At 37.7% G+C, this 21604-nt stretch overlaps 1 pseudogene; it reads right to left on the reverse strand.

The window, feature by feature from the left end:
* Nucleotides 1-5000: 5000 nt before the first annotated feature.
* On the reverse strand, nucleotides 5001-5724 carry LOC142089355 (NFU1 iron-sulfur cluster scaffold homolog, mitochondrial pseudogene; annotated as a pseudogene).
* Nucleotides 5725-21604: the final 15880 nt, after the last annotated feature.

Consider the following 21604-nt stretch of genomic DNA (forward strand, 5'->3'; position numbering starts at 1 on the left):
TTCCTGTTCAATGTGTATTTGAGACTGCTGGGTGAGTGGGAGTAATAAGATCCAGGTATTGTTTCTAGGATGTTATCACAATTTTATCACTCCTCTCACAATCAGTGCAGTAGTGTCTTGCCAAAAATCTGGGGAAACTGCAGTAGGATGAAATCTTGCTGATTCATCCAGTGCAACTGGGATTAAACTGATGGCATGGTTGGGCATAGTTACGGAATTGTAAAACCACTACATCCTTCATTGTTTCACTATTTCTTACTTATGGTTGCAAATTTGCGGTTATGTTGGATACCAGCTGCTCTCTGGTCATGCAGCAGAAGCTACCAAAAATGCTGTATTGTCCGTGCTTAAAACATTACCTTTGACTGTGAAATGTGCTGTTAGGATCCTTGCTTTCATACGTCAGGACTGGATTACTTCAAAGTGAACTACACGGGCTGCAATACAAAATCCTACAAAACACAGAATACCAAAAGAAGAGCTGCTGTTGTTAGCAGCAATATATGCGCCTGGTGTTCCTTGCTGTGGAATGGTTCCTAACTGGAATATAAGAAATTGGTTTTGGCTCTAAGGTATTGGTAGTGAGTCCCAAGTGCCTGGGTTCTTGTGGCCTGACTAAACACATTGTCTCTTTGTGCCAAGTCACCAAAGGTTGTCTCAGTGGAAATACTCTAACTAAATCCTCCTTGACTTGAAAGACAGAAGGCTAGCCACAGAACATCCTCTGTTAGCATGCTTCAGCTTTGGAATGACCTATTTTCCTCTTCTACTGACCTCCATTGTATGCTATAAGTAGCACGCAGCTGGCTGCTGCCGAAGTGGATTTTCAAGGGAGATTTGGGACTTCACTTTTATTTCTATAATATATGGCAAGGATAGCCAGAGACTTTAGAGTTTTCCTCTTCTGCTTTTCTATAAGTCTTATTAAACACAAATGTTAAAGATACCTGTGAAACAGACGACTTCTGGCCTGTGCCACTACATGAGCATCCGCGGGCAATGGAAGGTGCGAAAACAACTTTGTATTGCATCCCCATGGATTAAAAAAAAAGGTGAAAGAAATCCTTCTATAGGGAGAGAAGACCACTACAGAGATTTTTTTTCTTCTGTCATCTCTTCCTTTGGATCAATAAAACCCTGCATAGTTATGAGAACCTGCACTTGTTATTTCATCACTTATGAGCAATGTAGTAATTCCAAACTCATGTTTATAAAACTGTTACATCCCTTCAACATCTGTTTCCAATATATATGAGGACGAGGTTTATCTTTGTTGTCTAGTGCAGTCTGGCACTTTTACTTAGGATTAAATCTCTACTGAATATACCGTTTTGCTGATCTTCTCTGAAATTTTGGACCAATACAATGAAGCTCACCTGGAAATGATACGTCCTTGTTTTATAGCTGAGGAAGATACACATCTTTTTTAACTTAGTAAAGTTCATTGCACTGATTGACCAGAATATTTAATTATCATCTTTCTATCCCTTTTTCTTCCGCTGTTTTCCTCTATAATGATTATAGGGTCAGAATCCATTTTATGGTGGCTGAGTAAGCTGTCTTAGCTATATTTCCTATAACACTATGAATCATCTATTTTAACCCTAAGTTAACCTTGTACAAATATGTAAGTCAGATTTGTCACTTCCTGTAAAATTATTTCAAAGTAAATAATATGTTGTAGAAATTAATGCAGGCTGGATGATCTGAGGTAAATTGAACAGGTCTGATCATGTGAGATTTTATACTACTGAAAGTTAAAAGAAAAAAGCAATTTTGTCTTCAAATACTGAAAACATTGCATCAGTTTTCATCATACTGATGGTTGTTATTTCCAAAAATGTTCAAAAATTGCATTACTTTTAGCACTAGTTTTCTCAAGCAAAGTTTTTAAATAATGTATTCATAAGGGTATATTCTTCCTTTCCAATCCCATCCTTCCTTTTTTTTTTTTTCTTACTAGCCACATTGTTACTGTGTGTTTGTCAGATTGGCTAGGCTTATGATCTCTATGGGACAAATAAGCAGAAAGGAAAGAGCGTTTGCTTCAATGTGACTTGTGCCCGCTAGCACAAATACAGGCCTGAGATTGAAAAGACAATTTATGCCATTTTTAAAAATCAGTCAAGGACAGCCAACATATTAATCGATGAAGGTTACATGAGAAGCTCTAAAAAGTAGATGATCAGAGACAAAGGTGTAAGACTGAATTTGATTTAACATACTGTAACACACTGATATGATTACTTTTGTAACCCCACCTGGGATACATTCTGACAGCTTTTCCTAGTTTTTATTCACTCCTTACTCAGGCAAAACTCCCACTAACTTCTCTCCCACGGTATTTTCTCTGACTAATATTTAAGTACATTATCTTTATGTCGTCTTGTATGGATCACACAGAACATCATCTTACTCATTTAGCTTCAGGAGACAGTCTATTTCATATTCAGAGACAGGCAAATATGTTACAGCCTAAACATGAAAAAGGATTAGAAACTTTATTACACTCATTACTACTTCACTGTGCAACTTTATACTTCCTTACATAACAATGTTTCTTTTAAAATGGAGAACTGCTTTCATTATTCCATTCTGACAAGTAAGTATATAACCATATGATGGCAGCAATATGCTTAAATATGTGGATTCCAATATGCAATATGTTTTAACTTGTCTAAAAAAGAAAGATACGACTCAAACCAGTGTTCTGAGAGTAAGACTTGCAGCAGTCAAATATCACGTTCAAACTGAAGCTTTCACAATTTTGACTACAAAATAAAGATCGGCCACAATTTTAGTTTCTAAGTATAATTCTAAAGACTCTGTTCATTCATTCCAAGGCCATTCTTACCTCTTTAAATGCAGAGATAAGCATTTAACGTCAAAATTTGCCTCACATATATGCAGTTCCCAGAGATCTTCAGGGGAGTCATGCATAAGCAGGAAAGGACTAATAATTTTATTTCTTCAATATTAGATGCAAATTGTTACCACAGTACATATACTAGATGCCATGGAATTACCTATGCACTTCCCCTTCCACAGTAACTGAAGGGAGATTATAGTATGCAACAGTATTAAACTGAGATGTTCTAGAGTGAGAAGATGCTGGAAATTTTAATAGAATTTACCTGGTTGACCTAGATCTCTCCAAAATTTATTTTTTAACAGCTGATGAAACTGAGTGAATACTAAATTCAAGCCAGAATGGAAGGAGATTTTATAAACATGCCATGCTTGATAAATTGTGTACAATTAGTTACCAGAGAATTCTTAAATTGCAGATGGTATGAAAAATAGTGGTATGTAAAATCTGTGTGAACATACAATCATGTCTATAAAGGTTGGATAAATAATTACAGCATTGGCATAGAACAGCTTCCTTTGCCATTACCTGAAACTATAAGGTTTTCTCAGCTTGTGAAGTATTTAATCGGCTTCTCCAGTAGTTGGATCATGGCTATCTAGCCTGTACACAAGAGAGATATTTTAAGACTGAAAGTATAAAAAATAATGGAAATACTATCTGGCAGGACAAGGGGACACTGAAAACCTATTCTCTATCCCTCTGATAGTATTTTATACTAAGATTGTTCCCAGGGACAGTTTTGCTGAAAATTTAGTGAGCATACATTCCAATTCAGTGAATTTGAGCTCCTAGAATTTCATGGGGGAAAAATGTGGCAGGGAAAGGAAGTGGCAGGCCTATAACTTGGACAACGAGATATTCTTTAGATAAATACAGATAAGGTCAATTAAGGGAATGTCTAAACGAAACTTGGGCTCCCTCTAGACTTCAGTTTAGACTAAAGATCAGTGTAAATCTGAAGTTGAGGGGTCAATCCTCTCAAGTACCTGCTGTATAACTCCACATAGGTCTAAAGGGGCATAACAGTGTTTAAACAACTTTAAGGAAATTGGGTTATACAACTTTATACCTCTTTCTTTTTTGTTTATTTTAACTTGCCCTCTCAACCTTTTTGGCCTAATCCTTTACCAGTTTGTGGTATTATTAAACAAGGAAGAATATTATTTAAAAAACAAACCAAAACAAAATAAAACATACTTTCACTGATTTGAGTTCTTGATAGATGAAAGAAGCAATTTTTAATCAACAGATTACAATAGATTTTAATAGCTTAAGAATGTTAGAACACAATTTCTCATCCAGGGATCCTAATAATTTCTGGAAACAGCTTTGTATCTAAGTTTCATCTATTTATGGTAGGAGATGCTATATGGAGAAGATCACAGGTGTTTTAAAAAATGACAAATATCCATTTGATCTGTACAGGTCTGTGAATTAAGAAAACCAAACACAAATGTTTTTTAACAGATGGTTTTCTTACAGATCATTTTGAGGATGAATCTGTATTGTCTACTTTCATGGCCATGAAAAAATGTAATTCATAAAGAAATTGAGAAGAGGAAAAATTAGTGGCCTACTAGATAGAATTAAAATCCAAAAAGGTCCTGAAGACCATGCTGTGACTTGTTCTTGACAAACATGCTTTTATGTATTTATCAGCAACTGAACACTGAGTGTATATTGAATGCTAAAGATGTCTAGCCATTGACCAATAGGTTCCATCAAATGAAAAATACTAAAATAATATAGAATCATAGAATCATAGAATCATTAAGGTTGGAAAAGACCTCTAGATCATCGAGTCCAACCGTCAACCCAACACCACCATGCCCATTAAACCATGTCCCTAAGCGCCTCATCTACACATCTTTTAAATACTTCCAGGGATGGTGACTCAACCACTTCCCTGGGCAGCCTGTTCCAAGGCCTGACCACTCTTTCAGTAAAGAAATTTTTCCTAATGTCCAATCTAAACCTCTCTTGGTGCAACTTGAGGCCATTTCCTCTCGTCCTATCGCTAGTTACTTGGCAGAAGAGACTAACACCCGCCTCTCTACAACCTCCTTTCAGGTAGTTTTTTGTTTGTTTGTTTGTTTGTTTGATTGAATGCAGGGCATTTAATAAATTACTGGTCAAACTGCTTAAACTGATGATACATTTTCACAGATAATAAGTGCAACTATTTTTCTGAAAAGAAAGGCAAATTTGGTTGTTCCTCAGCACAAAGATAGTTCACGTACACCAAGAGGTAAATACTTATTTGGCCACAGACGATGATAGCTCAGGTAGAATTTACTTCTTTCTCCACGTCATCATCGTCATCAACAACCTGTTCCACACCTTCTACTTCAGGGGTGTAGAATTGGAGCATGTTCTGTATCCCGTTCTTCAGGGTGATGATGGAACTGGGACAGCTGGTGCACGAACCCTGCAACTTCAGCTGCACAATCCCATCCTCAAAGCCTTTATAAATAACATCACCACCATCTTCTTGCACTGTCGGCCTTATTCTTGTATCCAGCAGTTCTTTAATTATCATACAACTTCATCATCTTCTTCTGATGCAGCTGTATCAGTCCTAGGTGCCTCTTCAGTAACTACAAGTAAGCCAGAGGCAAAGAAATCTATTATAGTTGCATAAATATCTGGTTTCAGTAAGTTCCAATCCAGGTCTTCACTCTCCTTAGTGATTGTGATGAAGTCTGGTCCAAAGAAAATACTTTTAACTCCTTCGATTTTGAATAATTGTCTGCATTATGCCATACTGCAGACGGAAAAAACGGTTTCTTTTGCGCAAGTTGGTGGAAAGACTGTTGAGTTGTCCAATTATGATCTTTTAACATTGTACGACAGAACCTTAAACCTCTCAGGTAACGTAGCAAGCTCACAAGCTAGATCACAAAACATCCCTTACTTAATGTTTTTCTTAAAAAGAATTGAGTAGTGATTTTCAGAGAACCTCAATGATTTTCAGTGAACCTTTCAAAATTTAAGTATTTGTACAGGTTTTACAAAATAATGTTTAGTGTCAATGTGAGTTTACAGGCAAACAGAAAATTAGTTAAGTCCAGTGAAATTTCTCATTTCATTAATGTCTTCCACATTCATGTTCTTTTATATAAGAAAGGGAGATATGTTGTATTTTTCACCTCCCATACTTCTTGCACTACTTACTGATTTGATTCTGCAAGTTGCAGCTCAAAAGATCGCAGCTCAAAGTCTTTCTAAATGAGTTGTACTTGCTTAGAATAAACACCTTGAAGGACATGTGGACTTGTAGATTCATTCCCCAGTTATGCCTATACCTCACCTATCAGCATCCTCACCTTTTTTTCATGAGTCTTATGCCTTCATTTGAAAGATACAGGCAGCATTTTCTTAACTTACAGAATGTTCTGAGAATAGATCTTGAACATGATCAGATCCTGTCGTGATGAGCCTTGTAAAAAAAAAAATCTGTAATCTTCACCTAAGCAATTTCCTGTTATTATCACAGTCCCATTTTATTCATACCTCAAAGATACCAGCGTGAGTAGTCTCTGATTAACAAGTTCTTTATCGGAGAATACCATGTATCAAATAAAACTAGAAAAGTCAGGACTGGAGAATCTGCTGAGAACCCAGGTGACTAGGCTGCAGCAATGCTTGGCTTGCTTTCTTCTATGAGCTCTTCAGTCAGTCATTCTTGATCATCAGCTAATACTCCCAGCTTCTCCAAATCTTCACTTTTGTCCGTTTAGATATCACAGAATTGATAACTAGCCTATTGTTGGCCTTTGGACCAGGTCTCGCATGTAAAGGAATTTGTTTAAACAGATGCCAGTAGCACTATCAGAACTGAATACCTATATAACAAGGTATAGCAATTAAACAGACATGTTAACAACTGTTCACTTCCACACTTAACTAAGACTTAATGGGTGCTTCCACTATATTCAAATTTTTCCTTTGTGTCTTGACCTTTTCTCGTTAGAACATTACTTCTAATTTTCAGTCATTCTCCATATGAAATAGAATCCACATAGAGTTCATACAAGACTCAAACAGAGTTTCTGCTGCTTCTGTTTTCATTTTATTTAGGTTTATTTTTCTAAACCACATGTTACCTTACACCTTGCCAAAGTAACTCGTTTGGAAATAACGTATTAATTCAAACAATGTTTGTTTGGAGGAACTCTCTGATAGCTTTCAGCTGGCTAAACACACTTAGATAGCATCCTGTTGGTTTCTAAGACAGAAGTGAAAGGCTGATATGCTTACCAAGTGACAGCTTTGATGCAATATCCTTACAATATATGAGTACTTACAGTCCTGTATTACTAGTGATAGCTTTTTCTCAGGAGTCCTTCAAGTGCCAAAGTTCATGCAGTTCATGTTTATATTCAATTAAAACCTCAACTAAAACATTTGCAGACAAATGCTGTATTCTCAAGCTCTACGGAAGCCATTCAGACACATCATCTACACAGATAACAGGGCGGGCTAAGTAGATAATTCTATGGCAAATTAGCTCTACTGCTGTTTATTTTGGTAGAAAGCAGTTGCTAAAATTGTTTTCATGCATCCAAAAAGAAATGTAACTTGATAACACATCCACTGAAAATGTAAAGCAAGTTCAGAAAAGGAAACTACAATTCAGATTTGTTTTAAAGCATTTAATAAACTGATTATTTTGTTTTCCAGGGGAAACAAAAAGCTACATGTGCCATATGCAAAACCCAATGAAATTCAGTGTGCTTCTAAAATGAACTTAAAATGCCAGTAGTTAAATATAATGATTCATAACCATGTTTTGATAGTGTTTTTCTCTTTTACTGCTCCCTGAAAGGCTTGTAGGAAAGTAAGGAAATCAAGGAAAGTAATTACATACAAATGAATGTTAAATGCATTATGAATAATAGTATACCTTTTTAATATAATAGCCTTTCCCCTCACTTTGAAAAAAATGAAGTTATTTTATTAGTGTTGCAGCAGCATATTTTATTATCTATTTTAATTAAGCTCAAAAACCCTAGAGTTTAGCTAGAGAATGGTCTAATAATATAAAATATCTTTATTATGGCACACCCACACATCAAAATGTTTGCTGTTCTAGCTGTCTACAAGAATAGCACTCTTTTAAAGTAATTTGTAAGGAAACATATCTAATGGTAAATAAACATTTTAAAGTGTAGGCAGATATAATCATTATTACAGCACTATGTTATTTGCTACTAAACCACTGATAGTTCAGGTTGATCAGGGCAGCATAATCAGCTGGTCACTAATTAATCATAATGTTATCTGGGTTCCATCCTGTTAAGACAAACTGATTATAGAAAAACAGCAGTTCTAGCATCATTAGCCACCATTTGTCTGTCTTACAAATGTCTCATCCTATTATAAGTCTTACATAGAAGAGGAGCATCTTTTGAAGGATTGTGGGCAGGGTATTTGCTTTCCTGTAAAGGGAAAGGCCTCTTTCAACTACCCAGCTTTTAAAAAAAAAAAGTCTAATTGTAGATAAGTAGTGTAAACCATACAGAACATGAGTAATTTGAAGAATTTTCCATTTCAGTAGAGTAAGATTATTACCCATTTCTGGAAATCGTATGCAATTTCTCAGTAAAAATCCTGCCTTATGCCTTTGACAGTTATCTGGGAATGTCCATGGTATGACTATCATAACTTGATAATTCCCCTCCTTTCAAAGGCCTGATAAGAAGCCATGATTGCCTTTGACAATCTTTTACAACCAGACACTGTCTGCGCTTACGCATGATTCATGAGGGTCATCTTCTCTCATTTCATCTTTTGGTTCACCAAAGAATTGTAACTGGCACTGTTCATGTAGTCTCATAATTTGTTTCAAAAGAATGTGCTTAATGAATGTCTTTTTTTTTTAAATGTAAATTTTGACAGAAGAGAAACTTCAGTCAAACCTCAGGATATTTATTGGAGAAAAGCCAAAACCAACCCACCCTAAACAAAATGGAATCCCTGAGAATGAACCCCTTCCCAAAACTAAGAACAGGTTTGGTCCTGTGTTCCTGAAGCTGGATAGATTCTATCAGTACCACATAATTACCCTCATGGCTTCTTCCAATACCTGCTATAACAAAGCAATAGACCCGAAATGTGTCAGTGGACTTCAGAATGAAAGTCATCTCCTAAATAAAGGATGTTTTTTGTCAGTAGCCTCTGTTCTGGAGCATAAACTTTCCTGCTTCCTCAGGATATATCTGCACTGTCATGTTTGCACAATCTCAAGCTTACAATTTAGTCCCTGTAACACCTTTATTATCTTCACGTTAATGCATGTCCAGACTCAACTTTAGCATATGCCAGCTTGCTCACTGGCAGAGAAACTCTATGCTGGAGAAGGAACAAGAAAAAGGATTGAGATCTGATTTATGCTTCAGCTCTATTGTTGCAGAAGGTAATGGGCGTGGCTGAATTAAGTTGTTCTGGCTCCAGTCCTCCAAAAGTGTATCAGCTTGCCATGTCCTTCCGCCATGACTCAATATCAACATAATCTACTAAAAATCTGTTAGGCATGAAGCAGACTTTTGCTTCCTGGGGGAGTCTTTATATAATTACGTAGCTATTACGTGAAATGGGTTAGTACATAACAATATAGAAGGGCCTAGGAGATAAATAACAATATGGACCTAGGAGAAAAATAAAATTTCTGGAAATAGTTAAAGGAAGAAAAAGTTTTCCTCTAACAAATCTCTAGCCAGCATACAAAGAAGGCCACAGAGGGAATATGACTCCGACCTGGATGCAACAGGAGAATACAACTACAAGATTAAAACCCAAAGAATTTATACCTGTATATACGGAACCTCAAATAGCCCTGCAGGGACACACTTGCCTGATCCATGATGAGCAGACTGGATGTAATTTATATGATGTAATTCTTGAGCACCTGTGATTCACTTGCATGACTGCAAGTGAAACAGGCAAGTTAGGCCACAGCCTCCATGATGCATTCAAGGTGTGAGGCCATAGGGCATCGGCCCCTAACCTCCCAGCCAGAAGGTTGATTTTGGAAATCCCCTTGCCACAGATGTGTATCTTATACATGCTTCAGTTGCAGACCATTACTGAAGGTCTTGTAGATCAAATCTGGCTGACTACACAGGCATAATGTAGAGGTTTGCAGTGGCAAGCACAGATGAAGGGTCTGTCATGAAAGGTGCAGTACATATGGAATAACTGGCAAGTCCAAGCTCCTACTGTGAAAATTCTCTAACTGTTTGAGCCTAGGATGAGTCTAAACATAAGCTATTGGGGCAGTCTATGCACAACTCCAGAGGTTGTACCTTTGCAGACCTTTCACATCTCTGAGAAACACACAAAAATGTAGACCTATTAAAAGAGAATAGGTATCATACTACAGAAAACAGGTATTTAAAAACCTATCATCTGGTGAAAATTCCTTATCTTACATACCTTTGTTAATTTCCTTGACATGTGCCTGAAAATGAATTTTCTGTAATTCTAGTTAGAATACCATTATTAAACAAAAACCCTCAGAAAGTAAACCTGAGTGAATAGAAAATGTACACAGAAATGGAAGTCACATTTTGCTTTATAAATAGGTGTTTCAACTATGTAGAAGAGCATTTATAATACTGTTATCAGAATTTTAAAACATACAGGCATGCTTATTAGTGTGAATTAGGTTTATGCACACGATATGGAGTCTATGGAATGTAAAAAGTTAGGTGGTGGCAAGTCTTACAGCCTGTGGGGTCAATCTTGCCCCTAGACACACGTGTATGTGTCATTTATCTGCTACAATGCTAGCCAACACTTGCTGATTTTAGAAAGTATGTGCACACAACTGTGGGCAAGACCGAACAGTGACTTTTCAATTTGAAGTTTCTTCATACAAATGCAAACACTTTTTGCAATCTGATTCTAATTAACAATAGAGTCATTCATTCATTCTCTAACAAATGAGCAGAAATCCCCTTCCTTTAGCAATACACAGACATTTGATAGTAACTAAATATTTGAGGTGATTATGTGTTACAAGATCTGATTCTGTTGTACTTAAAGACTCAATCCTGTTTCCATCTCAGCTATAAGCCACAAAACCACTATGCTGCATTACTTGCTCAGGGGCATTGGAAGAAGAAATCTTCCATCCACAGCTGCAAAGAAAGCAGTGGAGCCATTTTGTCACAATGAAGAAAACTTCAGGTTCGGCCTAATACTTAGCTCATAATCTACATAACACAAAAGTACCTACTGAATGTCAGCAGTGGCAGCTAGTGTAGTCTTTTCATGGTCTGAGTTCACTATTATATGAAACTTCTCAGTAATTCCATTAATTCCAATTAATAAAATCAGATTTGGTTAAAAGTGCCCCTCAGTCTACTGGCAACACTCTTGCTAATACAGCCCAGTATGCAGTTGGTCTTTTTCCCCGCAAGAGCCTACTGTTGGCTTATGTTCAATTTGTTGTCCACCAGGACTCCCAGGTCCTTTTCAGCACAACTGCTTCTATGAGGCTTTTGTTTAAGAGTAGAGGCAAGAGGTCCAAAACCATGATTTTTTTTTTCAGACAACTACTACCAGGGTGTTTACTTTGTGCTGGAGACCATCCAAAGAAGCGCAATGAAGCCGGTGAAGAGTCTAGAGAACAAGTCTTATGAGGAATGGCTGAGGGAACTGGGGTTGTTTAGCCTGGAGAAGAGGAGGCTCAGGGGAGACCTTATCACGCTCTACAACTACCTGAAAGGGGGTTGTAGCAAGGTGGGTGTCAGTCTCTTTTCCCAAGTGACAAGTGATAGGATGAGAGGAAACGGCCTCAAGTTGTACCAGGGGAGGTTTAGACTGGATATTAGGAAAAATTTCTTCACCGAAAGGGTTGTCAAGCCTTGGAACAGGCTGTCCAGGGAAGTGGTTGAGTCACCATCCCTGGAGGTATTTAAAAGATGTGTAGATGTGGTGCTTAGGGACATGGTTTAGTGGTGGACTTGGCAGTGTTAGGTTAACAGTTGGACTCAATGATCTTAAGGGTCTTTTCCAACCTAAATAATTCTATGATTCTATGATTCTATGACTAGCTCTATCTGATCTTATACACCAAACAACTATTAACAGCTGGGGATACTAGGTGCACTACCTGGCAGACATCTTCCAGTTTAGTTTCATTCCAAAGGAATTCATGTGTTCAAGCTCATGTGTTCCAAGACTATTCCACAATATGACTTGAAGTACTGTAAGTAGGGACAATTGAGAGATTCACTTCAAAAGCACACTCCTGATCTAAGCTAAAATGCTAATATGGACATACCTATAGGATCACCCTCAGAACCTTGAGGGAATGGAAATCCTATGATCTTGGCCAGGTGCTGGAAGCAAACCCTGTAGCTTGAAATACATTCCATGAGACTCATTAAGGCCTGAAAAATATGAATATGATCTCAGAGGTTGGTATGGTTTTTGTCCCTAGCAAAGGACCTATCTCTGTAACGATACAACTCTAAAATTCCATTCAAGTCAGAGAAGTGGTAAGAAAAAGATTCTGAATCTTGGTGATCTAAATAAGAATCTTATGTAAGAATAAAAAGCTGTTTAAAGTACCATGACTGATGGTCTTTTGCACAAGATAACAATAGCATCAGTACTTAGAAGCATAAAATCATAGAATGGTTTGGGTTGGAAGGGACATTTAAAGGTCATCTTGTCCAACCTTTCTGCAATGGGCAGGGACACCTTCCACTAAACCAGGTTGCTCAGAGCCCTGTCCAACCTGACCTCGAATGTTTCCAGGGATGGGGCATCCCATCCTCTCTGGGCAACCTGTTCCAGTGTTTTGCCACCCTCATTGTAAAAAAATTATTCCTTATATCTAGTCTAAATCTACCCTCTTTTAGTTTAAAACCATTACCTCTTGTCCTGTCGCAACAGCCCCTACTAAAAAGTTTGTCTCCGTATTTCTTATAAGCCCCCTTTAAGTACTGAAAGGCTGCAAAAAGATCTCCCCGAAGCCTTCTCTTCTCCAGGCTCTCTTCTCCAACTCTCTCAGCCTTTCCTCATAGGAGAGGTGTTCCATCCCTCTGATCATTTTTGTGGCCCTCCTCTGGACCTACTCCAACAGGTCCATGTCTTTCTTGTGCTGAGGACTCCAGAGCTGGATGCAGTACTCCAGGTGGGGTCTCACCAGAGCAGAGTAGAGGAGCAGAATTGCTTCCCTCGACCTGCTGGCCACACTTCTTTTTATGCAGCCCAAGATACAGTTGGCCTTCTGGGCTGCAAGGGCACATTGCTGGCTCATGTCCGATTTTTCATCCACCAGTACCCCCAAGTCCTTTTCGGCAGGGCTGCTCTCAATCCCTTCATCCCCCCAGCCTGTATTGATACTAGGGGCTGCCCCGACCCAGGTGCAGGACCTTGCACTTGGCCTTGTTGAACCTCAGGAGGTTCACATGGGCCCACTTCTCAAGCTTGCCCAGGCCCCTCTGAATGGCATCCCGTCCTTCAGGTGTGTCAACCACACCACTCAGCTTGGTGTCATCTGCAAATTTTGCTGATGGTGCACTTGATTCCACTGTCTATGTCATTGATGAAGATATTAAACAGAACTGGCCCCAATACGGACCCTTGACGGACACCACTCATCACTGATCTCCATCCAGACAGACATTGAGCCGTTGACCACTACTCTTTGGATGCAACTATCCAAACAAATTTCATATCCACCGAACACTCCATCATGTCCATCTCTCTCCAGTTTAGAGAGAAGGATGCTGTGGCGGACCGTGTCAAAGGCCTTACAGAAGTCTGGGTAGATGACATCCATAGCTCTTTCCTTGTCCACTGATGCAACCACTCCACTGTAGAAGGCCACTAGGTTAGTTAGGCACAATTTGCCCTTGGTGAAGACATGCTGGCTCTCTCGAATCACTTCCCTGTCCTCCATATGCCTTAAGGTAGCTTCTAGGAGGATCTTCCCAGGCACAGAGGTGAGGCTGACAGGTCACTAGTTCCCAGGGTCCTCCTTTCCACCTTTTTTAAAAACAAGTGCAATGTTTCCCTTTTTCAAGTAACTTAATATATAATCTGCAAAAGTTGACAGAACCATTGTCAACAGAAGGGACATTAGTGTTCCGGAAGTCCGTATTGCACAAACTAGCACTATAGTAAGTAGCACTGATTCCCTTGAAGCAATCTGCCTAATATTGGGCAGTCTTAGATGTGGTTTTGTTTGAGATACAGAAGCTGTTTGACCAATACGTAGGTGATACTGGGAGAGTCCTTCTGAGGTTCTTAGCCTGCCCTTCCGTCCCAGCATTCTAGAAGTCTTGAGGATGTCACTATGTCACCATTACCTGTGCCTCATGCACTTAAATTTTTTAAATGTATATGTAATCTGCCAAAACTGAAGCACACTCCTATGGAAATACCTTGTTATGGAGATCACAGATTTTAAATAACAGTAATATCAAACAACAGAAAAGAGAAAGGATCCTGAGAGAACAATAAAAGAATCTAAGAGAAATATAAAACCCAAAGGAAATTGAAATTTGAAGAGTGGCTGTTGCATCTATGTATGAGATATAGCAAGGAAAATGCACAGCAAGGAAATTTGTCCTCAGATTAAAGCTGTTGTATAGCGTGAAGAAGACTGCTTGAATTTTGTGGTCAATCAACTTTGCTGTTTCAGAAAATGAATGACACCCCTGCATAATGTTCCACTTGCCTTCCTCTCTGTTTCTTGTGCAGCAGACTCTGGCTTCCCTCTTGCTACTTCCTCCTACTCTTGCCTGTCTGTTCTTGGGTAGGAAGGACACTTTACAGTACTCACAGGAGGAAAAAAATCTTTGGTGATGTGGCATTTTTGTAAGAAGGCTGTGATTTGGCATAGGATATATCAGATTGGACTCTCTCTGTTCTCCTTGGTAATGAGTGGCTTGTACTGATCTTAGACTGCAATAGCAGGAGAAAACTCAGAACGCAGCTCAGTTAACTATGTTCTAATGTCTGCAGCAATGCTCCACCTCAGTTGTTTTATAAATTTTATCTTCTCTGGTGCATCTTTTTTAAAAGCCTATCTGCTCCAATAGCATTTCTGCTTTTCAAGACTATAAAGCTGACAGATGAGGATAAAAGAGAACAGGTATTTCCAGAACTTTATAGTAGAACAGTAGAAAATGAGAGGACAGATAAGCATTGGAACATGTTGTGGAATCTCTGTCCTTGGGGATTTTCAAGGTCAGATTTGATAAAGCTCTGACCTACCTGCTCTGAAAACGATGTTAATCCTGACCTGAGCAGGAGGTTAGACTAGATGATCTCCTGAGGTCCTTTGCAACCTCAGTTATTCTGATAATAACTGAGGAAAAAATCCTGAAGTTTCTGTAAGTCAGCTTTCCCCACATAGTACCGTAGAGGCCAGATTTGTAGACAATTTAGAATGATGTAATTGACAGTAGTGGGACTATGATATTGATAACAATAAGCCTTGCTACAAACAAAGTTGTGCAGTGACAAGAATGGCTCTTGACTGGACCACAGATGCATAAAATGAGTTTTTTTTTCCCTGAGGCTATGCAATGATACAGTAATGGGTCCACAGTACAGAATAACAGTCAAGTCAAGCTGATTGAAAATTGAGAGAGATTTGAACCCCACGGCAGCAACTGAAAGTTTTTTGCTCATGCTCTACTCCACTCTTAGTGGGTAAGGAATCGAAATTCAGATGGTAGAACATTGAAAGAAAGTATTTTCAGATATCAAAAAAGTTGCTCAGCAGATACTTTGTACATATGATTTCCACTTTACTTTGTACCTCATCTAATAATTAGTCACATAAATAAATTACACAAAGTGCAATATTTTAAAAGTATAAGCATTAAATACAAATACAAAAGACACTTAGCAACATGGTCTGGCTGAAATCTACATGCTGTGAGGGCTGCCACAACTTGTTTAGTGGCATTTTGACAAAGGTATTTGAAAGATGATATCTGTATAGGACTTCCACTTGTCAGAAGATTCCTATTTTATCTATTGTATAGCTAGTCTAGTTTTCCACTTATGGAAACTGTTGGTCTGTCTTTGCTTATTAAATGAAACTGTCATTATCAAGATATGTCTCAAAATAATGTCTCAAAAAAACCTGCCTTATCTGTACTACAGGAACTTTGAATTGGTCAAAACTGAAAATGTTTTAGAACTAAATTACTTGCCACTACTTAGATTTTTTAGGATTTATTACTTATTCAGTTAAACTGGAATTAGGGTAATCTTTTATTTTTGTCTTATTGACAAGCATTTTTGTCTTTCTTACACGTTATTTTGGTTTTCCTACCAAGATAAATACAAAATGTGGTAATTGCTTAAAATATTTTATATTGTTAAATTCATAAAATACTTCTAGTAATTAGGTTTTGGCAACGCATGAGACTCATCCTCCTAAAATCTTAACATATTCATTGTATTACTCAAACAGTTAAAAAAATTTTGCGCTGTTAGCTTGAGTGTGTACCCACCGCATTATAGGAAGCTGTTTTGGCCAAACAACTTCTTCCACAGCAACGGAGAGATTACATAGAATTTTACTAGATACTTTGTGCTTGTTCCAACTGTTCATAAAAGGCATCAGTCCAACAGTAATCTGCTACTTTTGGCCCAAGTAGTAGTTAGAAAACTCTTTTCACCTCAGTTTATTATATAATCTTTGAAAACCATGTCATAGAATAGAACCATAGAATCATTTAGGTTGGAAAAGACCCTTAAGATCATCAACTCCAACCGTTAACCTAACACTAGGAAGTCCACACTAAGCCATGTCCCTAAGTGCCACATCTACACACTTTTAAATACCTCCAGGGATGGTGACTCAACCACTTCCCTGGGCAGCCTGTGAAGAAATTTTTCCTAATATCCCATCTAAACCTCCCCTGGCACAACTTGAGGCCGTTTCCTCTCATCCTATCACTTGTTATTTGGGAAAAGAGACCGATACCCACCTCACTACAACCTCCTTTCAGATACTTGTAGAGAGCTTGTCAGAAACAAAAAAAGGGATAATTTTTGTACCTAACGTACATGACAACTGCCTTTAATATATCTATGATACAGGCTATCATATAATTTAAAAATGTTTTCCAAGATCTTCCATCTAAATTATTCGAGTTTAAGGTTAATTCCATGTGCACTGAAGTGGAAAGGCTTTAATCAATTTTAAAACAATTGGATTGATTGGATTTAGCATTGGATGACACCAATTATCACCAGACCATAGTTTAGAACTTTCTATTCTAGCTGTTTGTGTGAAGGCCATGAAAAGAAGATATGGCAATACAGTGCTTTTATCTATCAAAAAGAGAAAAATATCATTCAGGAGCATCCTGATGTCTGGTCAATGCAATGGATTAAAAATGACTTACAAATGTAATTTAGCATGTTTACCAATTCTTCCAGACTATTAGTTTCTTTGTCTAAATATTTCTTTGCTGGCCACTGTGCATAAGAGCCATGCAAACAGCAAGGCCAATGACTGAGGATAATAAAACTGATTAAGTATGGAATTCTACCAAGTCCACAAAATACACAAAATTATAAAACTGAAAACTAGTTTCCTTTTAATCTCTGCCATAATAATCTGTCATGTTGTATTGGGACTATGTAAATTTACTTTCACAAGTACAGTCCTCTAAGTACTTTTTTTTCTTTTGTTTTTTTTTGTGTTTTTTCAAAATGAGTATCTTTAAAAGATACTTGCAGTATAGAAATTAACTTTTCAAAATCGTTATTTACATTGAGTATTAATGTCATTTTACTGTTTTACCAAGTAGAAATTCTATTTCTAAACAAATATGCAATCTGGAAAAGAAAGTCAATACAGGCCTAACTTCTCCATGTTTAAGAAATGTACATATTTGCCTAAATTATTTAAATGTAAAACCAATTACTCTCCTTCATATGTAGTAACTCACAATAAATCAGAAATCTTTAGTTTTGGAATTATGTTTTTGCTTTCTTCACTCATGCAAATAATATACTGTTGTGATATTCCATTATAATATACCAATAAATAATGTTATTTTTAATGTTTCTAGTATACTAAAATGTGGATCCACGGATTAAGGTCAAAATATTCCTGAGTAATTTTGTGACTATTCATCTAATTTTTTCAAAATATGGACACATTTCTTAATACATATTTTCAAAAGACAGATGTTTCCACTACTTTAGAGGTTTAATAATAGTTTGTGCAACTGAGAAATGCAAATTTTGTATATATGCATAAGTTGTTTCACAAACATCTTGCAAGTAAACTCTCAGTCTGTAATATTTCAGGCCATACCAGGTGTTCAGTACTTTCTCATAAGTTCCGTGATTGCCCAAAGTAATTCTATGCAACTAATACTGGCATTTTAATGGGTATGATAATACAAAATATTGGGACATAACTTTCTGGTGCTGTGAATGTTCCTTTGCTTATTATGAAATGAAAATGTTGGTTAATAAAAATCACCAACAGTAGTGGCCATCAAATTTTTCCAACTGAAACATCTCACCAGAAAGCCATCAGTCCATTTTTTTAATTGCTTGTTTTGGTAAAAATAATTGCTAAGCATTTAAAGTACCATTGGCAGATTATAAATACAGGTTTATTTCTAATGTTATATTGGCATTTTTTGAGGATAAGATGCAAGCAGTCTTAGTTTATATTGTAACAACTATCTTGTCTTTGTAATTAAAATACTTGCTAAATAGTCAACAAGGGTTTTTTCTGGAGTGACAATAGCTTGATAGCTGCATCAAAAGAAGTGTCGAGGGAGGTGATGCTCCCCCGCTACTCGGCTATTGTGAGACCCCTCCTGGAGTACTGTGTCCAGCTCTGGGCCCCCCAGCACAAGAAAGACATGGACCTGTTGGAGCAGTTCCAGAGGAGGGCCACAAAAATGACCAGAGGGCTGGAACACCTCTCCTGTGAGGACAGGCTGAGCGAGTTGGGGGTGTTCAGCCTGGAGAAGAGAAGGCTCCAGGGAGACCTTATAGCAACCTTCCAGTACTTAAAGGGGGCCACCAGGAAAGATGGGGAGAGACTCTTTATCAGGGAGTGTACAGATAGGATGCGGGTTAACAGTTTTAAACTGAAAGAGGATAGATTTAGATTAGACATTAGGAAGAAATTCTTTACTGTAAGGGTGGTGAGGCACTGGAACAGGTTGCCCAGAGAAGTTGCGGATGCCCCATCCCTGGAAGTGTTCAAGGCCAGTTTGGCTGGGGCTTTGAGCAACCTGGTCTAGTGGAAGGTGTCCCTGCCCATGGCAGGGGGGTTGGAACTAGATGATCTTTAAGGTCCCTTCCAATCCAAACCATCCTATGATTCTATTCTATGATTCTATGATTTGAGGTAAAAAGGGCAAAATCAATATAAGAAAATTAAACACAGGACAATACTACATCTTAATGTGTTTAACAGTCAGTTGTTCCACTGAAAGCAGTAAGAGTTGGGACCGCTTATAACCTGCTCATCAACTTCCCAGGTTCGCCCAATGAACTTTTTTTTTTTTAAAGAAAAATAAGGGGCGTCTTTTTGTAATAATTTCCCCGAGGTGATAATGTATTTTATGAATGTGAGAAGTCTTCAATGCTACTTCTATTCCTTTGCTTGTCAGGCAGTTTCTTTGCTACACTTTCACATTAGCAAACATTTGATGCTTTACCTATTTTCAATAAAAATACCTAGTCAAACTATCATTTTATGTTTTTAATTAAATTTTTGCATAGCAGCTGGATTACTTGGGAATGCTCCTAATGGAAAAACAAGCTCCAGTAGATGGATGAAAAATCAGGATTTGGATAGCAATTGCCTATTTGCTTGATGATTATTACCACAATGCTATCCCAAAGACAGGCTTATCATGTAGTTGCACAATGAGAAGATGCAATTTATACAAAACATTTGGTATGTGCATGTCATGATTTTTCTGTATGAGACAGTAATATAAGAAATAATTATTATTTCAGGTGTTCATTCCACAGTATTTTCCTTCCATAATGAAACACAACTACATGGGTTACATAAGTTCTTGGCTAAACCACTTCAATTGGCAGCATTAAAGCTGCTTTAATTAATAAAATAGAGATTAATTTATCTAGGACTGAAAGAAATGTTAATTGTCCATTGCTACATTTCAGCTATCTGCATTTTTAAATATAGCATTCCGAACTTTAATATGAAGAATCCCTACTGTAGCTATTTTGCAAGTGGTCAACCAGCAAAAATGATCGATCACTTCTAATTCTGGAGACGGATCATTCTCCCTCAACTTTAGTGTGAAGAGATGGAAAAAAAAAGTCTTCATTCAGGAAAGAGGAATGGAACAGAAATCTGTGTTCCTTTTAGTATTGTAATTTCAAACTCGATCTTTGACTATATCTAGACATGGATACATAAAACCAGACTGAAATTCCTTCCGGGCTCCCATTCGGTGCAATTGTCTGACACTGTTGGATTACTGCTGAAGAAAGGAATGGTCAGTCCCCTCTGACTGCCGGTGGAAAGAATGCCATTCCGTATGTAATAGCTGTCCAACAATAATGGCTGCAGCCACCACTGCTGACAAAGTCCAGGACTCAGAAAAGGATGCACACTTTTTACAAAGAGAACTAATTGAGGAATTTTTGTTCCAGAACATTTCTGGCTGTTTGCCTGCATCTGTCTCAAACATAACAAAGTCATAGTCGACTATAAATAACTCTAGGATTGTGAAGAGGCTAGTCTGAAGACTTCAATGTGAGATAGTAAGGAACTTTCTTGGAATAATTTTTGGAGTTGACCTGCAATACAATTAGGTCTTACTGCAAGCTATTTCTAAGAGTGGATATTAAATTACTCATAAGGAATGATATGCTAATATGCTGTCCAATCCAATGCAGTACCTGGTTCCAGCAAATCTGGTGAGAGAGGATTCCAGGACTGACTAATGTGGTACTGCATCTGGTTCAACTACTGTACTAGAGTCATGCTTTACACTATATGACATGCAATTCCATGTAGCCATTCCAAAACAACAGTATTTGTCCTTCTTCGGTGCTCAGATGATGACCTTGTTTACAGAATCCTCTCTTTGCCCACTTGTAGCCTTCCAGCTCAGCCCGTGATGCAATAATTGGGACAGTTGCTCACTCAAGTTCTCTGAAAAATTCTGCGCCAAGCTTTTAGTTGTTTGACCATCCACCTGAGATTTCTGAGATTCTATCGATTAAAATTTTGCAAACCATTTCTATGGTTTGGGTTAGGGGGCAGTGAGATATCAAATCTTGCCAAAGAGTCTAAGGTCAATAATGATTATAGGCTAGATACACACGTTACTGCGCATCGTTTAAGAAAGTGCTTGATATTGTAAAGCAATACTTGTACCATGATATTGGAATGATTCTGAAGGCTGTATTTTTTCATATTCTATAGTCCTAAGGCCAGAATTTAAACCTATGGTAAAACTGCAAGCGAAACCACAGTTTCCCAGATGCCTCACAGGATGCATTTGTTTACACTGTCAGCTCTGGATTTCCATAGCTTAGAGAGAACTGTGTCAGTTCCTGCTTAAGGGAAGTTCAGGACTGACTGCATGACTTCCTAGATTACTTAATGTCTGTATCAAGTCGTTGCTATTAATACAGCAAACTTATTATTATAAATTTTCTCAGTAATTTTAGCAAAATGGAAATAAACAAACAAAATCCTTATGATAAAGCTCTACTTTTCAAATA

This window comes from Calonectris borealis, chromosome 1 (genome assembly GCF_964195595.1).
Source record: "Calonectris borealis chromosome 1, bCalBor7.hap1.2, whole genome shotgun sequence".
Classification (NCBI taxonomy): Eukaryota; Metazoa; Chordata; class Aves; order Procellariiformes; family Procellariidae; genus Calonectris; species Calonectris borealis.